The sequence below is a fragment of the Phalangium opilio genome, unplaced genomic scaffold (genome assembly GCF_054372755.1).
Source record: "Phalangium opilio isolate 3A_F unplaced genomic scaffold, DU_Popi_V2 ptg000021l_1, whole genome shotgun sequence".
Classification (NCBI taxonomy): domain Eukaryota; kingdom Metazoa; phylum Arthropoda; class Arachnida; order Opiliones; family Phalangiidae; genus Phalangium; species Phalangium opilio.
The window spans coordinates 808254-826306 of NW_028324153.1; the positions used below are offsets into that span (position 1 = coordinate 808254).

Sequence of the window (18053 nt, forward strand, 5' to 3'; positions counted from 1 at the left end):
GAATGGAAAGAGTAGAAATATTTTTTGGTTGGAAAAGGTAAGCTATCATTTTCCAAAGTACTAACTTCAAAAGAACATTTCATTAGTTCCAGCAGAGAAGCAAACACCACCTGGCGCCAAGAAGCACCACTACAGGCAGCGCTAATCCACTAGCCTCCTCCAAAGTATAGTGAACTCTGGCTCCGTCTGGCGTTGCCCATTGGCGCGACGGTGTATTGGTTTCTCTGCTTGTAATTAATGGAATGGTCTTATCGAAATATAAAAGTGTAATTACGTACCTGTTAATTAAGAAACAAGTTAAAACTATATCGGTAAGAAGGCGATAAATTATAAAAGAAATTTAATTATTAAATCATTAAAGTGAAACTTGAATTAATTATTCAATCTAAAAATCATCTTAGTGTGATAATGAAATACTTTATAAATAGGGTACGTAAAAACACGCAGCACTTCGAACAAAAGTGTTGGCTGCTATTTGATATTGTCGAATTATTTCCACAAAAGACGCTATCATAATTTTTAATGGTTTTAAAGTAGAGTGTGTTACAATTAATGCTAAACAATTTTAAAATAGTATAACCATTGATTGAGTTGCTTCAGTGTTAAACATTGGCGGGTTTTCATTGTTAATGTTGGGGTCAACTAAGGCACTGAAATACTACCAGGGAGCACAAATATTTGTGCTCACTGATACTACAGAGTAGTACAGATTGGCAAAGCTATTTAATCGTCTATAATCATGAATCTATCCATCTTCTATTGTTCACGAAATCGTAAGCCTTGGCTCTAAAGTGACTGCTTCTTGTTTAAGCCCGGGGAAAGAAATTTCACCACCTGACTGTTGTCGTCGTTGACTGAGTCTCACCAAAATCTTACACAGAGATTAGACGGCTATTGCTGATATAAATTCATATAACGTGGTGAAATGTCTTTCCTAAAGCATGAAAAAGAAGCCCACAGGCTGGCTTATACGATTTCGCGAACGATAAATCCATGATTATAGACTCCATTGGTGTTTCTAAAATAGCTAAGCCACTCTCTAGTATTTGAGTGCCATAGTTCCGCCCAATATTAACAATGAAAATCGGCCAATATTTTTTATCTACGCCTTGTCTATGAAGGGATTTCCACACTAAGCCTGTGGCGTGTTTACAGGTGGGTCTATACACAATGCATAGAGGGGTGGTGGCTAGCCCCTATGCCACAGCTAATCTACAGCGAACTATACTAACTATTACGGTTAACCTCTGTAAGTTTTGATGGAAAGGAGAAACCGATTTAGACCGCGGAGGAAAACTCCTTTAACAAGCGGGGAGAACCAAGCCAACCAATGGTTATATTATTGTTAAATTATTTTGGGTTGCCTCTAACATCTCTCTTCTTAAAGACCTTCTCTATTCTTTTATTAGGGCTCTTTTTCACATTGAGAGAGCTAATCGTTTGGAACCAGGTTTTTTTTACAAATTTTCTATGGTGTGCTGGTTTTTTGGTGAAGAGTTTTTTTCCGTCTTTAAGGCTCGATAAGATAGAAGTTGAGGGTTTACATATTACTCTTTAAAATTACAACAATAGTATAATATAATATTTTTCTCATCGAAAAGGTGTAGAGATATTATAAAGAGGTTAAAGTTCGTAACAATGATTTCTAGGGCTAGGATTATTTTTTTTAAATTTTTTTAAAGTTTAAAGTGGTTAGTGCTCAGTTTCTTAGAACTGTGACCGGTTATGTTTTAAGAGTATTCCAAGGTATTACCTTAGTTTATAGTTTTAGTTATAATTGTCAACAATATGTTTTCTATTCTATTTTCTAATATTGTTTTTAGTCAGGTACTTTTAATCATTAATTTCTAATACATAATTGGCAGTTCTATTAAGTATTCATTGTGAAAAAAATTCCCAAGTTTACTTGCTATATTTTATAAGTGTTTGAGTATTTTGTTTAAATCTAATCTTGCACCTGATTTTCATTTTGAAGTGGGGGCAAAGAAATGATTCTTCTACCTTTCAAAAAGTCAGAAGCTGTAATTAGTGATCTTATAACAATAACTTACGGGACGAGAATTTATCGAGGCTTCTGCCTCTCTTAATTCTGTCTCCATTTAGATATAATTTAAAAACTCATTTACTACGTTTTTTTAAGTGCTATTTAACTTTTTTTTTCATTTATTTTTGAGGTTTTTTTATAAATTGATTTTTAGAATTTTTTAGAACTCGGTTTAAATTTGAAATATTCGTCAATTAATACGCTCATTAAAATAAAAATTAAAAGTCATGCCTGGAATTTTTCGTTAATTATTATACAAGGGGGTTTGAAGTATAGATTATACGTAATTAAGGGGCCTGGGGTCTTACGGTTGGTTTTTTTTAGTTACAGCCCTATATAATTAAAAGACAGGGGTGTTCCGGTTGTGATTTTTGGATTCGGATTCCGAATCAAAAATTTGCTGATCGGGTATCGGAGCGGTTATCCGATTTTTTTTCTGGTGTCAGAAAAAATGGTTCTCGGGTACCAGTTGGGTATTAAAACTGACATCGAATACCTATCGGGTAAAATCTTTATAATGGATATATGTAAAGCAGAGAAAATTACACAAGGCTAATTAAATAGTTCGAAATATTCTATGAAATTTAATAAATATTTCTAACTTGGAAAGTTGTCCAGTATTATTTTACTGAAATATTCCTATGTGCCAGCTCATTTTAGTCGGTTATGTAGTTTTAGCAGAGGTAAGATGAGACATGAGAGTCTCATCTTACTTCTGGTTTTAGGTATAAGGAACGTCTAGTATGGGCTAGGTGAAATATTTTTCGTCCCCAATCTCAAAATAATTAACAAACAAGTTGGGAAAACCAAAATATTACCTCTCCGTGTCAAGAAGATTATATAAACTTAAGAATCCAATAAAAACGTTATTATGTTTCTGAGTTGGGGTTTCCCATTTTTGTTGTTGTTTTGAAAAATATATCGCAATGCACGGGCCTTGATAGATATAGGAGGCAATGAATGAAATATATCACAATGCACGGGCCTTGATAGATATAGGAGGCAATGAATGAAATATATCACAATGCACGGGCCTTGATAGATATAGGAGGCAATGAATGAAATATATCACAATGCACGGGCCTTGATAGATATAGGAGGCAATGAATGAAATATATCACAATGCACGGGCCTTGATAGATATAGGAGGCAACGAAGGAAATATATCGCATGCACGGGCCTTGGTAGATATATGAGGCAATGATAATCTCTCTCTTTGCACGAGAGGTTTATCTTTAATATTTAAATAAATATAATTATTTTTAATTATTTTAATCTTCAATAATTAACATTAATAATAGTTAAATCGTTTAAAATAAAGTTATACCTATTATCTTCTCAAACTTTGCTAATATTGACGTTTAAAGTGAAGGGTACCCCTCTTGCCCGCTTTTTTCAAATTTGGGGTATATATACGATTCGTTTCCATTATAATAGTAAGGAAAAAGCGCAATTGCGAAAACCTTTGGTGGCGATCCCACCTTAGGGAGGCTAGACGTTTCTCGTAACCCTAGCTGATCGCCGCGTATATCCTAAAACCAAACGATGATAATGGAGTAGAAGCCAATGATACAGATTGGTGTCTATGTGGAATAGACGGAAGACCAGTGGATGGTGGTGTTAGAAGCCAGTGTAAGTGCAGACTGGTGTCAATGTTGGGATTGACAAAGAACAGAAGATGGTGGTGATTAGAAGCCAGTAAGAACAGACTGGTGTCCGTGTGGGATGGACGAAGACCAGAAGATGGTGGTGTGAGAACTCAAGTAGAGGAGCCATTTCCGTGACTGTGAAAGCAGTTCGGAAATGGCGAACACGTTTGCTCCGATACGCAAACTGCGAACGCTGTCACGTGGGTGTAACAACGGACAGACAGACAGACACACACACAGACACACAGACAGACACGGCCGTTACAGAACCTCTCCTGGACTACGTCACACGGAGAGGTAAAAAGAGCTATAACGCATACGATATTTGTTTGAAAACTTAAACGAGTGAATGGGTTCAGTCACCCAAACACAATTACATTGAAATGGTCTATTACAAGAAAAACTTTTGATCAAAAACCTCTCTTTTTACATCCACACGTTGCGAACTGTACGCCTCCTTTCGTTCCAACATTGAGAAATTATTTCTAATATGAGTACAACTGTAGCTAAAGGAATTCCTATATAGAATGGCATGCAAGCTTTCCAAATTATTTCCATGCCAAGTGGACGCAAAGTTTCGGTATTGAATGGGCGGTACAACAGCTTTATAACTTCAAATGCTGGTTTACGTTCAATTGTACTTGCCTGCGCAGTATCGAAAAACATAAGAACTCTGAAAATAAAATAAATTGAGTTTATAAACAGGATACGGACGTGAAACAATTTAGTTAAGCATATGAACATTCCCAATGAACGAAAATTATCATTAGTGAATAGCCCCTCGACGTGCTGCCTTTAACAGTGTTAGAAGACTACACCAATGAACCCCTATCCCTTTTAAAAGAATAAACGAAAATCACCAATGAACGAAAATTGTCTTTAGTGAATAGCCCCCCGACACGCTGCCTTTAACAGAGCTAACCCGTAATCTCTAAGTGACCCTTAATCCCAATCCGTTTTACATCGGCAAGGAGTTTTTAGTGAGAAGCCCCTCGACGCGTTACGTTTAACGGTATTAAGATGATTACCCAGAACCCATAAGTAACCCTTGATCCTTATCCAATTTAAAGGCATCAAAGAAAATCACCTACTATTAACGGTATTAAGATGATTAGGCCTACCCGTAACCCCAAATCCCTAGCCAAATGAAAATCCCCAAGGAACGAAAAATATCACCATAACACTAGCGTAAATAATGCTATAGTCGTAAGAAAATGAATGAATAGCCCCTCTAAGCGCCGGTTTTAACTCTGATAAAACTTTTACAGGTAACCCACATGTAACCATTAATAGACGTACCGAAAATTTCATTGAATGGTCTCTCGTTGAGCTACCATTAACAATTAGCAGTGCTAAAATCAAAGCGGATAGTAGAAACGCTGTGTAATGGGGATATGACTTTTTCGCAAAACACAAAATAGTGAAAAGTTGCTTGTCCATTTAAAAATAAATATTTCGTCTTTGCCAACTTTTACAGTTTTCCTACCCCCATTAATGGAACGATTTATTCTTTATTTCACCATAGTCAATTAGGGAGAGTAATTTCGGCAAATTAGGATTTTAAGCTACATGCACATACATGGCCTATAAGTTTGGCCTGGGTTGTAGATGTTTTTGTTCGTCATTATTGGTTACATATAATAGGTGGTGCTACCTCCTAGTTGCAATGCCAATAAACTATTTTTAATTTAGAAATTTTATGTATTTCCTAAACCGGGAAAAAAACCAGCCTTCAACCAGGGCCCTCCCGACACAAAGCCCGATACTATGCTTTCGTTACCTACTGACGCTTCCTGAGAGAGGGTTGCGTAAATGATAGGAGCGGGCGAAGATTACATATAGCCCCCCTCCCCACCAAAAGCTATGTCCGCCAACAAAATAGCCTGTCCGTACTAACATGATTCTATATAACTATGAATATACAGCTGTATCATATGCCCCTTCTATCATATCGATTTGGTTTTGAGTGTTACCCTCCTAGCTTCGACGCGTTTTCCGTGGCTCTAATAGCCAATCACAAGACTAGAGGAAGTTATGTTGCGAATTTACACACCCACGGACTCCCCTCCCTTCTCCCGCTCCTGACACTAGCAGACACGTGACTAGTGTCTCCTTTCGCTAAGCCCCGCCCAAACCTTATCGAGAGGTTAGACAGACAAGACTTAAGGGCAGAGAAGCTACATGTGATAATAGCCACTTTAATTGATTTATAACTCACAGATTAGGCTAAAAACGGATTTTAAGGCGTTACCTAGAACGAAGGCGGTAACGGTTTTCCAAAGAAGTATGACTTCACGGTACCAGTGGACAGTGTTACCATTCCGCGTTCTTATGGTATCCTGAATTCTTTCTTGGTATCTTATAGACTGTTATGTCACTTTCTTAAACTCAAATTTCTTCATTGGGGTTTAACCATTTTCTCTTTTTTTTCGGGTGACATTTTTACAAGCAAGTTATGTTTATTTTTTGTCATATCAATGAAGTTATGACAAAATTTCAGCCGAAATATATATAAAGAAAAGGGTTAAACTCTGATGGAGAAATTCGCGTTTAAGTTTGTGACGTAACAATCGTTGTTATAAGGAACTGGAGTGTAAGATACAATATACGTACTCAACGTTGAACTCTTCTTTTACAGTAGAACTTTTGTTTTTCCAGAAATGTAGTCCGAGAGGCTTGGCTCTTGAAGCTTGTCCAAAACGAAAGTAATACTGATCTTGTTGCGCAAGAATAATAAGTTTTAACTTAGCGAGTAACAAAATGAAATCTCTCGCATGTCCCACTAATGGCAGTTGCGCATTAAATACTTTTTCAACAAACTCTCGAAATTCTGTAGGATTCTCGTAAAAATGTTTTTCGAGGAATGAAATCTCCATATTGTCTAAAAACCTGCACAATGGTCTTGGCTAAAAATGCATATTAAGCCATTAGAATTAGTCACTGAGAGAAGAAGACTGGACCTCGATAGAGATTCCCTACAAGGAGCACTGCGAATTCACGATGCCTTAGTCATTTTACAAACTAGTAGCAATCCCTTCATTGGTATTTGTGGTTGATTCTCGAGTGTCCTGAACTTGAACTATCTTTGCCCTATTTAAATGCTTGCCTAACGAGTATGGAACAATAAGAACTCGCAATACTGTTCATGAAACCTCGAACTCGAATGCGTCCCTTTGTAGTATGGAGAACAACCGTAACGTTACTTCTATTTAATGCATTACGTAATTTAAGAGTCTATATTATTCGCTATATTGATTTATTTAAGGTATCTCGATTAGCGAGATCTTATTATTTAACTTGGATCATCACCATTTTCAATTTTATTTAACTATTGAATGTTATGCAAGCCACTTAGTAATTCAATCATAGCGCATGCTTCATAGCACAAGTAGAATAATCTTACACCAAGTTCCTATGTAAGATTTTTTGCCGTAGCCTCTGGGTCTGAAAGTTCTGACGTTAAGCTTTTTAAAGTTCCCAACGGAGCTCCCGTGAATGGAGAGGTAAAATTTCTAAAATATTGGCCACGACCGAGAACGAGCTTTAAAAGCAGCGCTCCACAGCGGTGGAGAGTGAAGTTAAACAGGCGGGGTTCATTTATTTTATTTTAAGGGGGGTGGAATTTTTTTAGTGAGACCCAGCTTTCCGCGGCTGATGTTAGTTAGCGCCGAGAAAAAACGTTAGTAGAGAAAAACTTTGGGTGTTCAACTACCATTTACTCTACAGTAAATACATTCGGCCTAGCCTTGGGATATCAAGTTTTAGGAACACTCGAGATGAGACGTTCGTTAGAGAGAACCTGACACACATTACCCTCATTCCTAGGCTGGAAAGCTATGTCCTTTTAGATCATCTCCTTTTGTTCATAGTAATTCAATTATAGCGCATGCTTCATACTAATTCAATTATAGCGCATGCTTCTAAGTAATTCAAGTCCCCTATAGATACACTGAACATTAGCCCTTTAATTTTCTATACGCTACCTACTAGAAAAAGTATGGGTAGCGAACCGGGATAACGTAATGAGGTTAATCCTATTTCTACTCTCCACTTTAGTATTATGTTAGCAAAACATTTTATAGTCCCTCAACTTCGCTACATTCTCACTTCTCAGCTCTTATATGCCTTCTTTTTATGGGTTATTTACAGATTCGTGCAACAACATAATACCACAAAATACCCTCCTACGTAAAAGGGTATATCATACATTCTGTGAATAATGGATAATAAACACGATGAACTTACAACTTTATATGTTCGTTGGGTATAACAAGAGTCTCCTAAAGTATCACCCTTCCAAACCACAAGTTTTTGGTTCTTGTGGGTTTCCAGGTCTTCAATACAATTAATTGGATATGTAATATCCGGAAAAAAGTTAGTTGTAATCCCACTGCTGTACCAAGTTGATAGAAAGAAACATGGACCCCAAATAAACAGCGTCATAATAACAAAAGATATTTTGAACGTTGAACTGTTGCATGCAGGAAACGCTAAATTTTAAGAGAGAAAATATAATAAATCCCAATTTTAAACTTAAGACTCTACTCCTGTTAAACTACTGACTGTAAAATAAGGTACATTTTAAGGTACATTCTTCGAATAGTCGCCAGTTTTCAATAAGACATTTGAGTTTGAACCAAAGTCGCTGAAATCATAATACCAACAAGATGATCCAGTCATATTACACTTTTTACCGCCCTCTAGTGACAAGAATTAGTATTACTATATTCATTATAAGATGACCCCAGCCAGGGAGCACAAATCCAAAGGAGAGTCAAAGATAAAAGGGGGAAGGTACTTTATAACGGCCGGGCACTATGGCTCTTACGCGCACCTACCTCGCGCACAGCCGAGGAGTAAGATGTCACGTGATCCTTTGAGAGGGAAATTCAAAAAGGGTAAACCTGAAAATACGGTTACAGAGAGAGAGGGAATTTGATTTTAGCGGGTAAAATTTCTGGGGACAAGTCTTTATCGGAAAAGTAGTGAAAGTTTCGCCTCATCCTCTCTTAACACAGAAAACTCTTGAGCAATCCTTAAAAATCTCTAGAATTGTTTCTATAAAGTAAATGCCTTCAAAAAAATCTCTCGGACTGTTATTTATAGTGAAAATGTTTCTTAATAATTTTGGTGAAACAAATACATTGGAAAACTTATTGTAGATCGAGTTTATTTAATTATAAGCACTTATAACGTGCTGTAAACATTTACACTTTCGGCCCAAAAAGGTCAGGGAAAACCTGGAAAAGTCAGGGAATTTGGTTCTGAAAATTCCGTAGTCACCCTGTATTATAAACAGATTTATTATTTATTTGTCAATATTGAGAGGTTAGAAATAAAACACTAAAAAGGGTCCTCGGCCGAAATAACGTAAACAAACTTGTGATTTTTTTTCTCTCTCGCGTGCGCCGATTGCGCATGTGCGCCACGCTCTTAGAGAGCCACTGGTACTGGTAACGTTTTTGAAAGGGGGGCTGACGGAGAATTTGGTCTGTCCGGCTCACTGTCCCAGCTAATTTAGAATTTCGGGTTTTTTTTTTCAATGTTTACAAAATAGCATTCCTATTATGAATAAAATCAATCTAGTAGTAAACTGCAGTAACTTACTCATTAGGTTCATTTTAAACTTAACCTACAAAACTTTAATTAATTAAAATAAATAAATTAAATTACAGAACAATATTTATTAAACTAGGGTTGGTATTAGTAAATGTGAACGATTCTATTTTTGCTTTAAAATTTTGTAGGAAATTTTTGGGCGGCTTAAATTCCGTTTAAAAGGGCTCAATTTGTTGACTGAGTATCGATGATTACGATAAAAATCGTATGAACATTGTAGGAATACGTTGATGAAAGATACGAACCTATATACACACCAACTCGGACTAATCAACTTTAGTTTATGCCAATTTTAGGTGTTAGGTTAATACAATACCATCGGGGAATAAGTTTTAGCAAGAGTTACAATAATCCCACGATAGCAAAACTTTAATCGTTAGATAGATCACGTTTTTTGCTATAAAATTGATATTAATATCTGTGGTTTCGATTCGGAATTCGATTTTATAAATAGAGTTGGAAAAAACCTAGTAAAAATTGAAAATGTTTCAATGTTAATTAGAATCCTGTTTTATATATTTTACTAAAAAATAAAATAATAAAAAGGTGTAAGGAATCTACGTTCGGATAATATTAATTTTAAAATAAATCATTGATCAAAAAAGACTCAAATTTCGCGCCATTAGTAAATTTATCAATTTAGCGGTACTTATTGGGCGGGAAAGCGAGAAAACGAGACAGCAGCTGTTATGCGAGGTATGGAAATAAATTGGACTTCTCAACAAATTATTGAACATTTTGACTCGGGTATTGTTTTAACTATATTATTCTATTATCCTATTATCCTATTATCACTTATCACATCTGCGTAAACTTTAATCTAAGTGCATGAATTTAGGCCCTACCTAATGGTAGCTCCTTTCCCAGGGCCTTTTTACCTCTCCGAGTGACGTAGTCCCGTAGAGGTATTACACCGGCCGTATCTGTCTGTCTGTCTGTCAGACCCCACGTGACCGCGTTCGCAGTTTACAAATCGGAGCAAACAATACCCAATTTCCGGAACGCGTTCGCGGTTCACGGAAATTTGGCCATTCATCTACCAACACCAGTCTTTACCAACCGGCTTCTAAGGACCACAATCTGCTAGTCTTTGTCCATCCCAAATGGACACTAGCCTGTACTTGCTGGCTCGTAAGCACCACCATCATCTGTTCTTCTTCAATCCCACATTGACACCAGCTTCTATGCACCACCATCTGCAGGTCTTTGTCCATTCCGGCTTCTTCTCCATCGTTATCGTTTGGTTTTAAGATATACGCGGCGATCGGCTAGGGTTACGAGAAACGTCTAGCCTCCCAATGGCAGGGCTTCCACCATCGATTCACGCGAATGCGTTTTTATCTATTATTATAATGAAAACGAATCGTATATATACCCCAAGATGTGAGGAAAGCGGGCAAGAGGGGTACCCTTCACTTTAATCGTCAATATTAGCAAAGTTTCGAAAGATAATAGGAACAACTTTATATTAAACGATTTAACTATTTTTAAAGTTATTTACTGGCGATTAAAATAATTAATATCATTTATATTTAATTAATTATTTAAGATAAACTTATTTCTATGTAATGACACAAGTGAGAGTTTATATAGAACGAGTAATAAAGATTGCATCCGAATCGAAATACTAAACGCACATCAAAGTTAATATAAAGCGAGTAGGATGACAAGATCTCTTACAAAACGATAACATTTCCTTTTTGCAGAATATTAAATGGAAATATTTTAAATATTTTTCGGCATTACGATTCTTTAAGTAGTTGTGTAGCTATAAAGCTCTGTTTCATCTTAATATTCCAAGAACATCTTTTGATATTAACATTTCAAATTTGGTGTTTACTTTTTAATTCAGCTTTACTACATTTATATATAGTGTAAACGCATTTTTTATTTTCAATATGGATGTTAATTCTTCATCTATCCACAACACTTGAAACGATTGGGTCTGTGAAATAAGATATCCTACATTCAAACTAGAAATGACCTTGTTTCGCCTCCTCTTATATAAGGTGTTAACGGTTCAGAGTGAGCCGAAAGTTAAATACACCCTTCAGTGATACATTTTAGGTTCTCATACAAAGGAAATTGTTAAACATTTACGCCTTTGCTAAAGACTTTGGCAATATTTCGCCAATTTGATTTCCGGTTTTTCTCATTGGCTGGTGGACCTGTTTTTAGAAAGTAAATTCGTCTCGGCTCGGAGAAGTTTAATTTGGTTTCCTCCCATTTGATTATCATTGTTGTTCGCATTTGGGTCCAGTGTTCAGTCACTACCTCCTTCAGTATTTAGGGTCAGGGTGTTTACATTTACCAGCGATTGTTCACATTTGGGGTCCTCTAAGGGGTTTGGGAAATAGGATATTGTTCAAAATTTAAGAGAGTTAACAATTTGGGAAAACCAAAATTTTACCTCTCCGAGGAGGACTACTTACAAACTTATTTACTCAGATATGGAAATGTTTCTTTTTTTATGAACAAATATTGAAATTAAAATTTATGAAACATTAAAGAAGTATACAAAGCATAGCGAGTAAATCAGACGACATTTTACATCCAATAAGGATATACTTATACGCATTAAAAGCATCCGATGGGGAAAAAACGGGAAATGAAGAGATAAAACTTTGGAGAGATTTTACCTTTACGTGTTTGTAAAGGCCCAATTTTCTACACCTCAACTGTATACCCTCTATGTTCAAAGCCATATTCACAACACGGTTCACGTGTAAAAACTATCCTCTCGTTTCACCACAACGATTTTCTTAGCTCGTGAACATGACTGTTAACGTTACATAACACCAAAGCTTATTTGTGGCTAGACGCACTGAAAATAAATGCTCACCATAAAAAGCATGAAAACACGAAGCTACAATCCGATTACGATCAAACCTTTCACTGATCTGGGCTGCGTTCAGCAGAGCTCACCAAAAAAGACAGCGGATTTTGGAAACGGGGATTTGGAAATTTACGAAATAAAATAATATAAAATTTATCTACCCTAGGTCCATCTATTCGCGTTTTAGAACATAGGCTATAATGGGGGGAAAAGGGGTAATATAGGAGGGAAAGGCACTGAAAAAAGGGGGAAAAGTGGGGGTGAAAGGGGTAAAAGTGGGGGTAGTAAATCTTCGGTATAAATGCATAGCTTTTTAGGCCATCAATAGATGGCACTAAAAAGTAACAACTTGGGAAACCAAAATATACCTCTCCAAGTCGAGACAAAATTAAGAGGTTTTTCTTAAATAATTAAATAGCTAAAATTTATATAATTGATATTAATTATTTTAATCATCAGTAATTTTCCTTCACTCTAGATAAATCGTTTTGAGAAACGTCATTCCTAAAATTATTTTAAACAGCTATTGTTGACGTTTGAAATCAAGCATATGCCTCATTAACAATTTTCACCTCCCTGAGTGACGATGACGTCACGGAGAGGTATTACACTGGACGTGTCTGTATGTGACCACGTTATCAGTAGGCAAATACGAGCAAAAGTGTTCACAATATTTGGACCGCGGTCGCCGTTTTAGAAAGCAATATTGGCTTCTACTCCATTATCATCGTTAGGGTTAAGTCGTACGCGGTGATCGGCTAGGATTACAAGAATTTTCGTTTCTTATTATTTTTAACAAGCATGTTTATCAAAACATGACTGCGCCATCTGTGAGCCTCTAATGGAAATAATTACAATTTTTACTTGCTTATTTGCAATCAGAAACATCGTTATGATTTTTATTTCATCCATTAGATTAAAGAGGACTAGAGTTTTTATTTTTTAACTTGCGTATTTTATTTATAACGTTTAAAAAACTATCTTGACAGCTTGTTACACAGATTATTGCAGCAAACGGTAATAAAAAAGTTCAAGTGATTAATAGGTGGCGCCACCCGTATTTCATAAAGATTCATGCTCGACAAAAAGTGTATCGCGAAAACAGATGTATATTGTAGAAGGAGTAGAGACTAGGCCTCTAGGGCCTAGAGATAAGGGTACTAGTGCTCCGCACACAATTTTCGCGCATACCGAGTTTATGTAAACAATATCTGACATCACGTATTTTAAAGAAGGCGTCGTTTTCTTCATTCCCGGCTTAATTCTTTGAATATTTTCCATATTATAGTTAATACAAATAGAAATAATAGTAAAACTATATATTTAAACAAGATTTACAAACACTTGAGAAACTCTTGTCACTCTGACTCGATACTTAAAAAGACCGAGGCTTAACTCTCCTCATCGTCCGTAGCTTACGTCCATCTTTCTTGTTTACATGGGCTCTTTTAGGTTTGGAGGGAGGGTCAAAATTCATACCATCTTTTCACGGACAAATAAGGTCTAGCTTTTTTTAGTAGAGGGGAAGCTACGAGTCTCTACTCCTTCTACAATACAGCTCCGTGGCGAAACGTCGATCTAGAGATCCTACGTTGTGACTAGGTTTAATATATATTCTATGAAATTGAACGATAGTTCCCGCCACGAATCCACGATCACTCAATTGGCTCTAAGCCTTTGCTTACTAAACCACACTAATGGAAATCACAATGCTGTACGCCGGGCCGCCACGAATCCAAGATTCAATCGACTCGCCTTAACTGAGTCTCAGTATTATCTTAAGATAGAACAAGATGGCCCCGGCCATATTAAAGTTTTGCCTGGGCTACCTAAATTTATTGTAAGGTGACCCCGGCCTATATACATTACGGGTTTTTTTCTTCTTTTAAATATCAAATATAATTCCAATTATGAATAAAAATAATATAGCATGATTTTGGGTTATAGATTAATGAAACAAGTAAATAATAAACTTCTGTTCTATGAACTGGAACAGTTTTGTTGATATTTTTGTTGCAAACCTAATATTTGTGGGATAATAGATGTGTATGGGTACGAAAATTATTCATTGATTGCACGCTTATAGCAATATGCAACAAGCGCTTAGAATTACCCCGAGTCATGTTGTCTTGAAACTTGACGCAATAGAAATGAAGTAATTTGCATAAGCCGTAAAGAACAACGCTAGACGTGACACGGGAACGGATGGTGGAGATAAAGAACAGAGAAAATCGTACTGAATAGAAGGCAGGCTTGATAGATATTACCGCCAAAAACAACCTCATTCGTTTTTGTTTATGACGTACTAAGCGCTAATTAATCAGAGAAGCCGGAACCGAAAAAAAACTTACAAAAATCTCATAATATTTGTGCCAAAAAAGTTAATTTAAAAACAATTTCATATATCTTAATTTTGTATAAAACCCCTTTTAGAATTAAAATGGGGTTGAAGGAACGCCCAGCCTGCCAGCCAGGGTCGGACCAATAGTTTTCCCGAACCTCTAAAACGCGCGAAAGTAAAAACTTAGTAAGGAAATAATTTATAATTAAAAGTGTGGTTGATCGGACGCTCAGCCTGCCAGCCAGGGTCGGACCAATACTTTTCCGAACCTCTAAAACTCGCTGACAGGATTGGCAACTCCCTATCTTCGACGGCAGCTTATTCGATATAAAATTAGTTCTAGCTTTGGTTCTCAGCACGAGCAAACCCTGGTTCCTATACTGGAGTGATTTTGCGGTAATCTATAACCTAGTTTTAAGCGTGCTGACAACACACGAAAGAAATATTTCGAGACAAAAGACGAAAAAAATACTAATATTTAGGATTTAAAATCTCGACGTTTTAAATCCTGTAAATCAGTAATTCCATTGTCTGTTGTCTGCACGCACAAACCTACGTTAGTGATCACAATTTAGCCGCTCCAACATAGAAATCTGGGTTTGCGCGTGCTGACAACCAACGCTGGAAAAGATTATATATCGAATACGCTGCCGTCGGAGATAGGGAGTTACCTATCCTCTAAGCGTGAAAACAAATATCCTCACGCACATCACTGCCTTGAATGTACAACAGAAGCATTTTTATGTGACATTTTGAAATTGCGATTAGTAACCGTTAGATGGCTCTTTTCTGGGGCAAATGTTTGCGATAACGAAAGGAAATTCGCACTGCGCAGTCTCGCATGACGTCACGTCCTTCGCTTATGACGGACCAGGGTGGGAAATATGGATTTTTTTAAACTGGACTAAATTACCCATTGAGTTGAGAAAATTACCACTAGAGTGGCCTTTCATCCGCTAGGATATAATCCGATTAACTATATCACGCGCTTGTGACGCCATCCTGGTGCAACCAAGGGAACTAAAAGAAAAGGCGGGAAATTTTACTGATTTCAAGAATACATGTATTTATACATTTCCTATCTAGGCTTCGAGATGGCGACGCCATCGAGTGATAAACTTGGTAGCTGTCCGTCCGTCCTAATGTTTTCAAAAGTGTCCCACGTACCCCAATAGGCAGGTTAACTGAAGGCCACTCAAGTGGTAATTTTCTCAACTCAATGAAATTACCATTTGGACCAAACTTTTCCTGGTTCAGGGCTGCCAGATTCCGCGCCTAGAACGAAAAGTTTCACTAGTGCCACCGTGCGGAGAAAACGCGAAGCTTGTTCTAGGGGAAAAAAATGGCAGGCCTGACGTGATATTTTTAAGTTCCTTAAAATGTGATAGAATTTTACAAAATAAATTGTTTTACAAAATTTCAGGAGTCTTGAGTGCATTATTTATTTGCGTTTTTTTTCACGGGTTTTAACAAGCTTGGGACAATTTTTTGAGAAACATTTAAAATTAATCGTTAGCCAAAATTGGTGTTGATAAATTAATAACAGCAGATACCACACTCTATTTCGACTTCAGTACAGTCTAGTATTACCCTTGTATTAGAAAACTCAGCAAAACATCTGGGCATGCATTTCATAATTTAATTTTTATCTAGCCATTTTATCGCGCATCCGAGAACCGAAACCAACTGCTTAAGAGTTAATTTAAAATGATTTGAGGTCTGAACTTTACTTATTCCAAACAAAGCTGATAGAGCGGTGAATGAAATGCCAAGTTTTAGTTTCATGACTGTCAAAAATACCCTATCTCGAACATTCATTGAGATGCTGTTAATATTTTTAACTATCGCATTAAATAGACCAGTACTTTGTAATCCTGTTAATGAAATTATAGAGGTGGCATTCAATATTCTATTAGAAGCATTAACATAACATGTATGATTTTCCAAGGTGTTGACCATAATGCATTTATCATTGGGGTTTGGAGTGGTGCATTTGTCTGTCGTAGTTTCCTCGGTAGTTTGTTGAACCGCATCAATCCCCAATCTTTCAGCTAGAATTTCTGCGTCTGTTGGCCCATTTATTTCAGCTGTTTCACATGCATGCAAAGTTGGAGATTGTGAGAGTTGATTCCTTTTTTTTCAGTCTTTCCAATCTCCCATTAGCCTTGAACTTTTGTTGATCATGTTTCCTTAACGGGAGTTTTTTGGAAGGAACAGCCAAGGGTCTAAATCTGGGAGGGTAACTTAACTTATCTACAATAACAACTCTTATTATAATTGGTTTTAAATTAATATTATACGCTTAAAACATACCTGAATGTTCATATTTCGGTTGAGGGCGGTAATCCTCTTCTTTAAAATGATGAGAGCTGACAACCATGGACTTGGTGCATGGTTTACCCATTTTTAAATAGTGGTCGGCATTTGGATAGGATAATGTCTGTTTATTTTATCTTTATTCATAATTTGAAATTATCCACGGGAAGTCTATGATTAATGCAATTTAATCACGAATAATTATCTGATTATTATCCATGGATAACTGATTAAACAAAGTTCTGTGGATTATCTTGTCCAAACGCCGACCACTATTTTTAAAGCTATTTCCCATTGTTTCGACAAATTAACGTCGCGTGGAAATTGGTGAAAGCGGACACCACTCATTGTGGCATTATTTTTACACCCATACACGCTGCGATATTTAACCATTGTTTAATTACGTTTAAATAAACAGCAAAACTGACAAAAAGTTAAAAACTAGCCTAATTATCGTTGAGCAGATAGTTGAGTTGTTGATTTAATTTTATAATTATCTTTGAGCAATTCAATTTAATTAACTTTAATTAAACCATGAGTATGTTGATTGCGTTTATCATTAATGGTATTGGCGGAATTAAGTTACATTTAAACACCTGATTAAACTATCATCTTAGACTTTGCCATAAGCAGGCGAAAATCTAGACGGAGTTTGGAGTCTATTTATGACATCTCATGTTGCCCTCTATTGCATCTTTCAACAACTATAGTTATATTTATTACTTAAATAATATAATTTTTTTAAATATAATAATCATATTAGCTAATTATAACTATTTAACTTTAAATGAGTATGTTTCATTGATTTAAATTATATTGCTAAATTAAAAAAATTGGGACGCGCGAAGCGCCGCCGCTTTAAAGCCAGACAGCTCTCTCTCTCGTCTCTCGCTAGTCGCTACAGAAACGCAGAAAGTCGCGGGCATCGGGGAGGGGGGGGGAGTCCAGATCCGGCTTCCTCTCTCTTCTCTAGACTCTAACTTAAGTCGCTTTATACTCTAAGCGACCGTAGGTCGATTGGTAGAGTGTCTGCTGTCTGGCGCCTTCACTGGCGTCTAGTATGGATCAGGACATCGCAGGTTCGCCTCCCAGCACCGTCAGAAAAATAGTTTCAATTGAAATAAAATACGTTACGCCACCTATGAGGTGTAACGTGAACTACGGGTGAATTTCGAGTTGAAAATTCGCGGGAAATTTAAAATTCGAAATGTTTATTTATGACGAAACTCATCAGGTCACAGCAAAAAA

The 18053-nt window shown here is 36.6% G+C and overlaps 1 long non-coding RNA gene across 1 annotated transcript; it reads right to left on the reverse strand.

Moving 5' to 3' along the window:
• Positions 1-16410: 16410 nt before the first annotated feature.
• LOC149696374 (uncharacterized) lies at positions 16411-17043 on the reverse strand. Its single transcript, XR_016382407.1, has 2 exons — positions 16803-17043; positions 16411-16742 (listed from the first exon to the last, which is right to left on the reverse strand). It is a non-coding gene; the product is annotated as an uncharacterized LOC149696374 (long non-coding RNA).
• Between the last annotated feature and the right edge of the window lie 1010 nt (positions 17044-18053).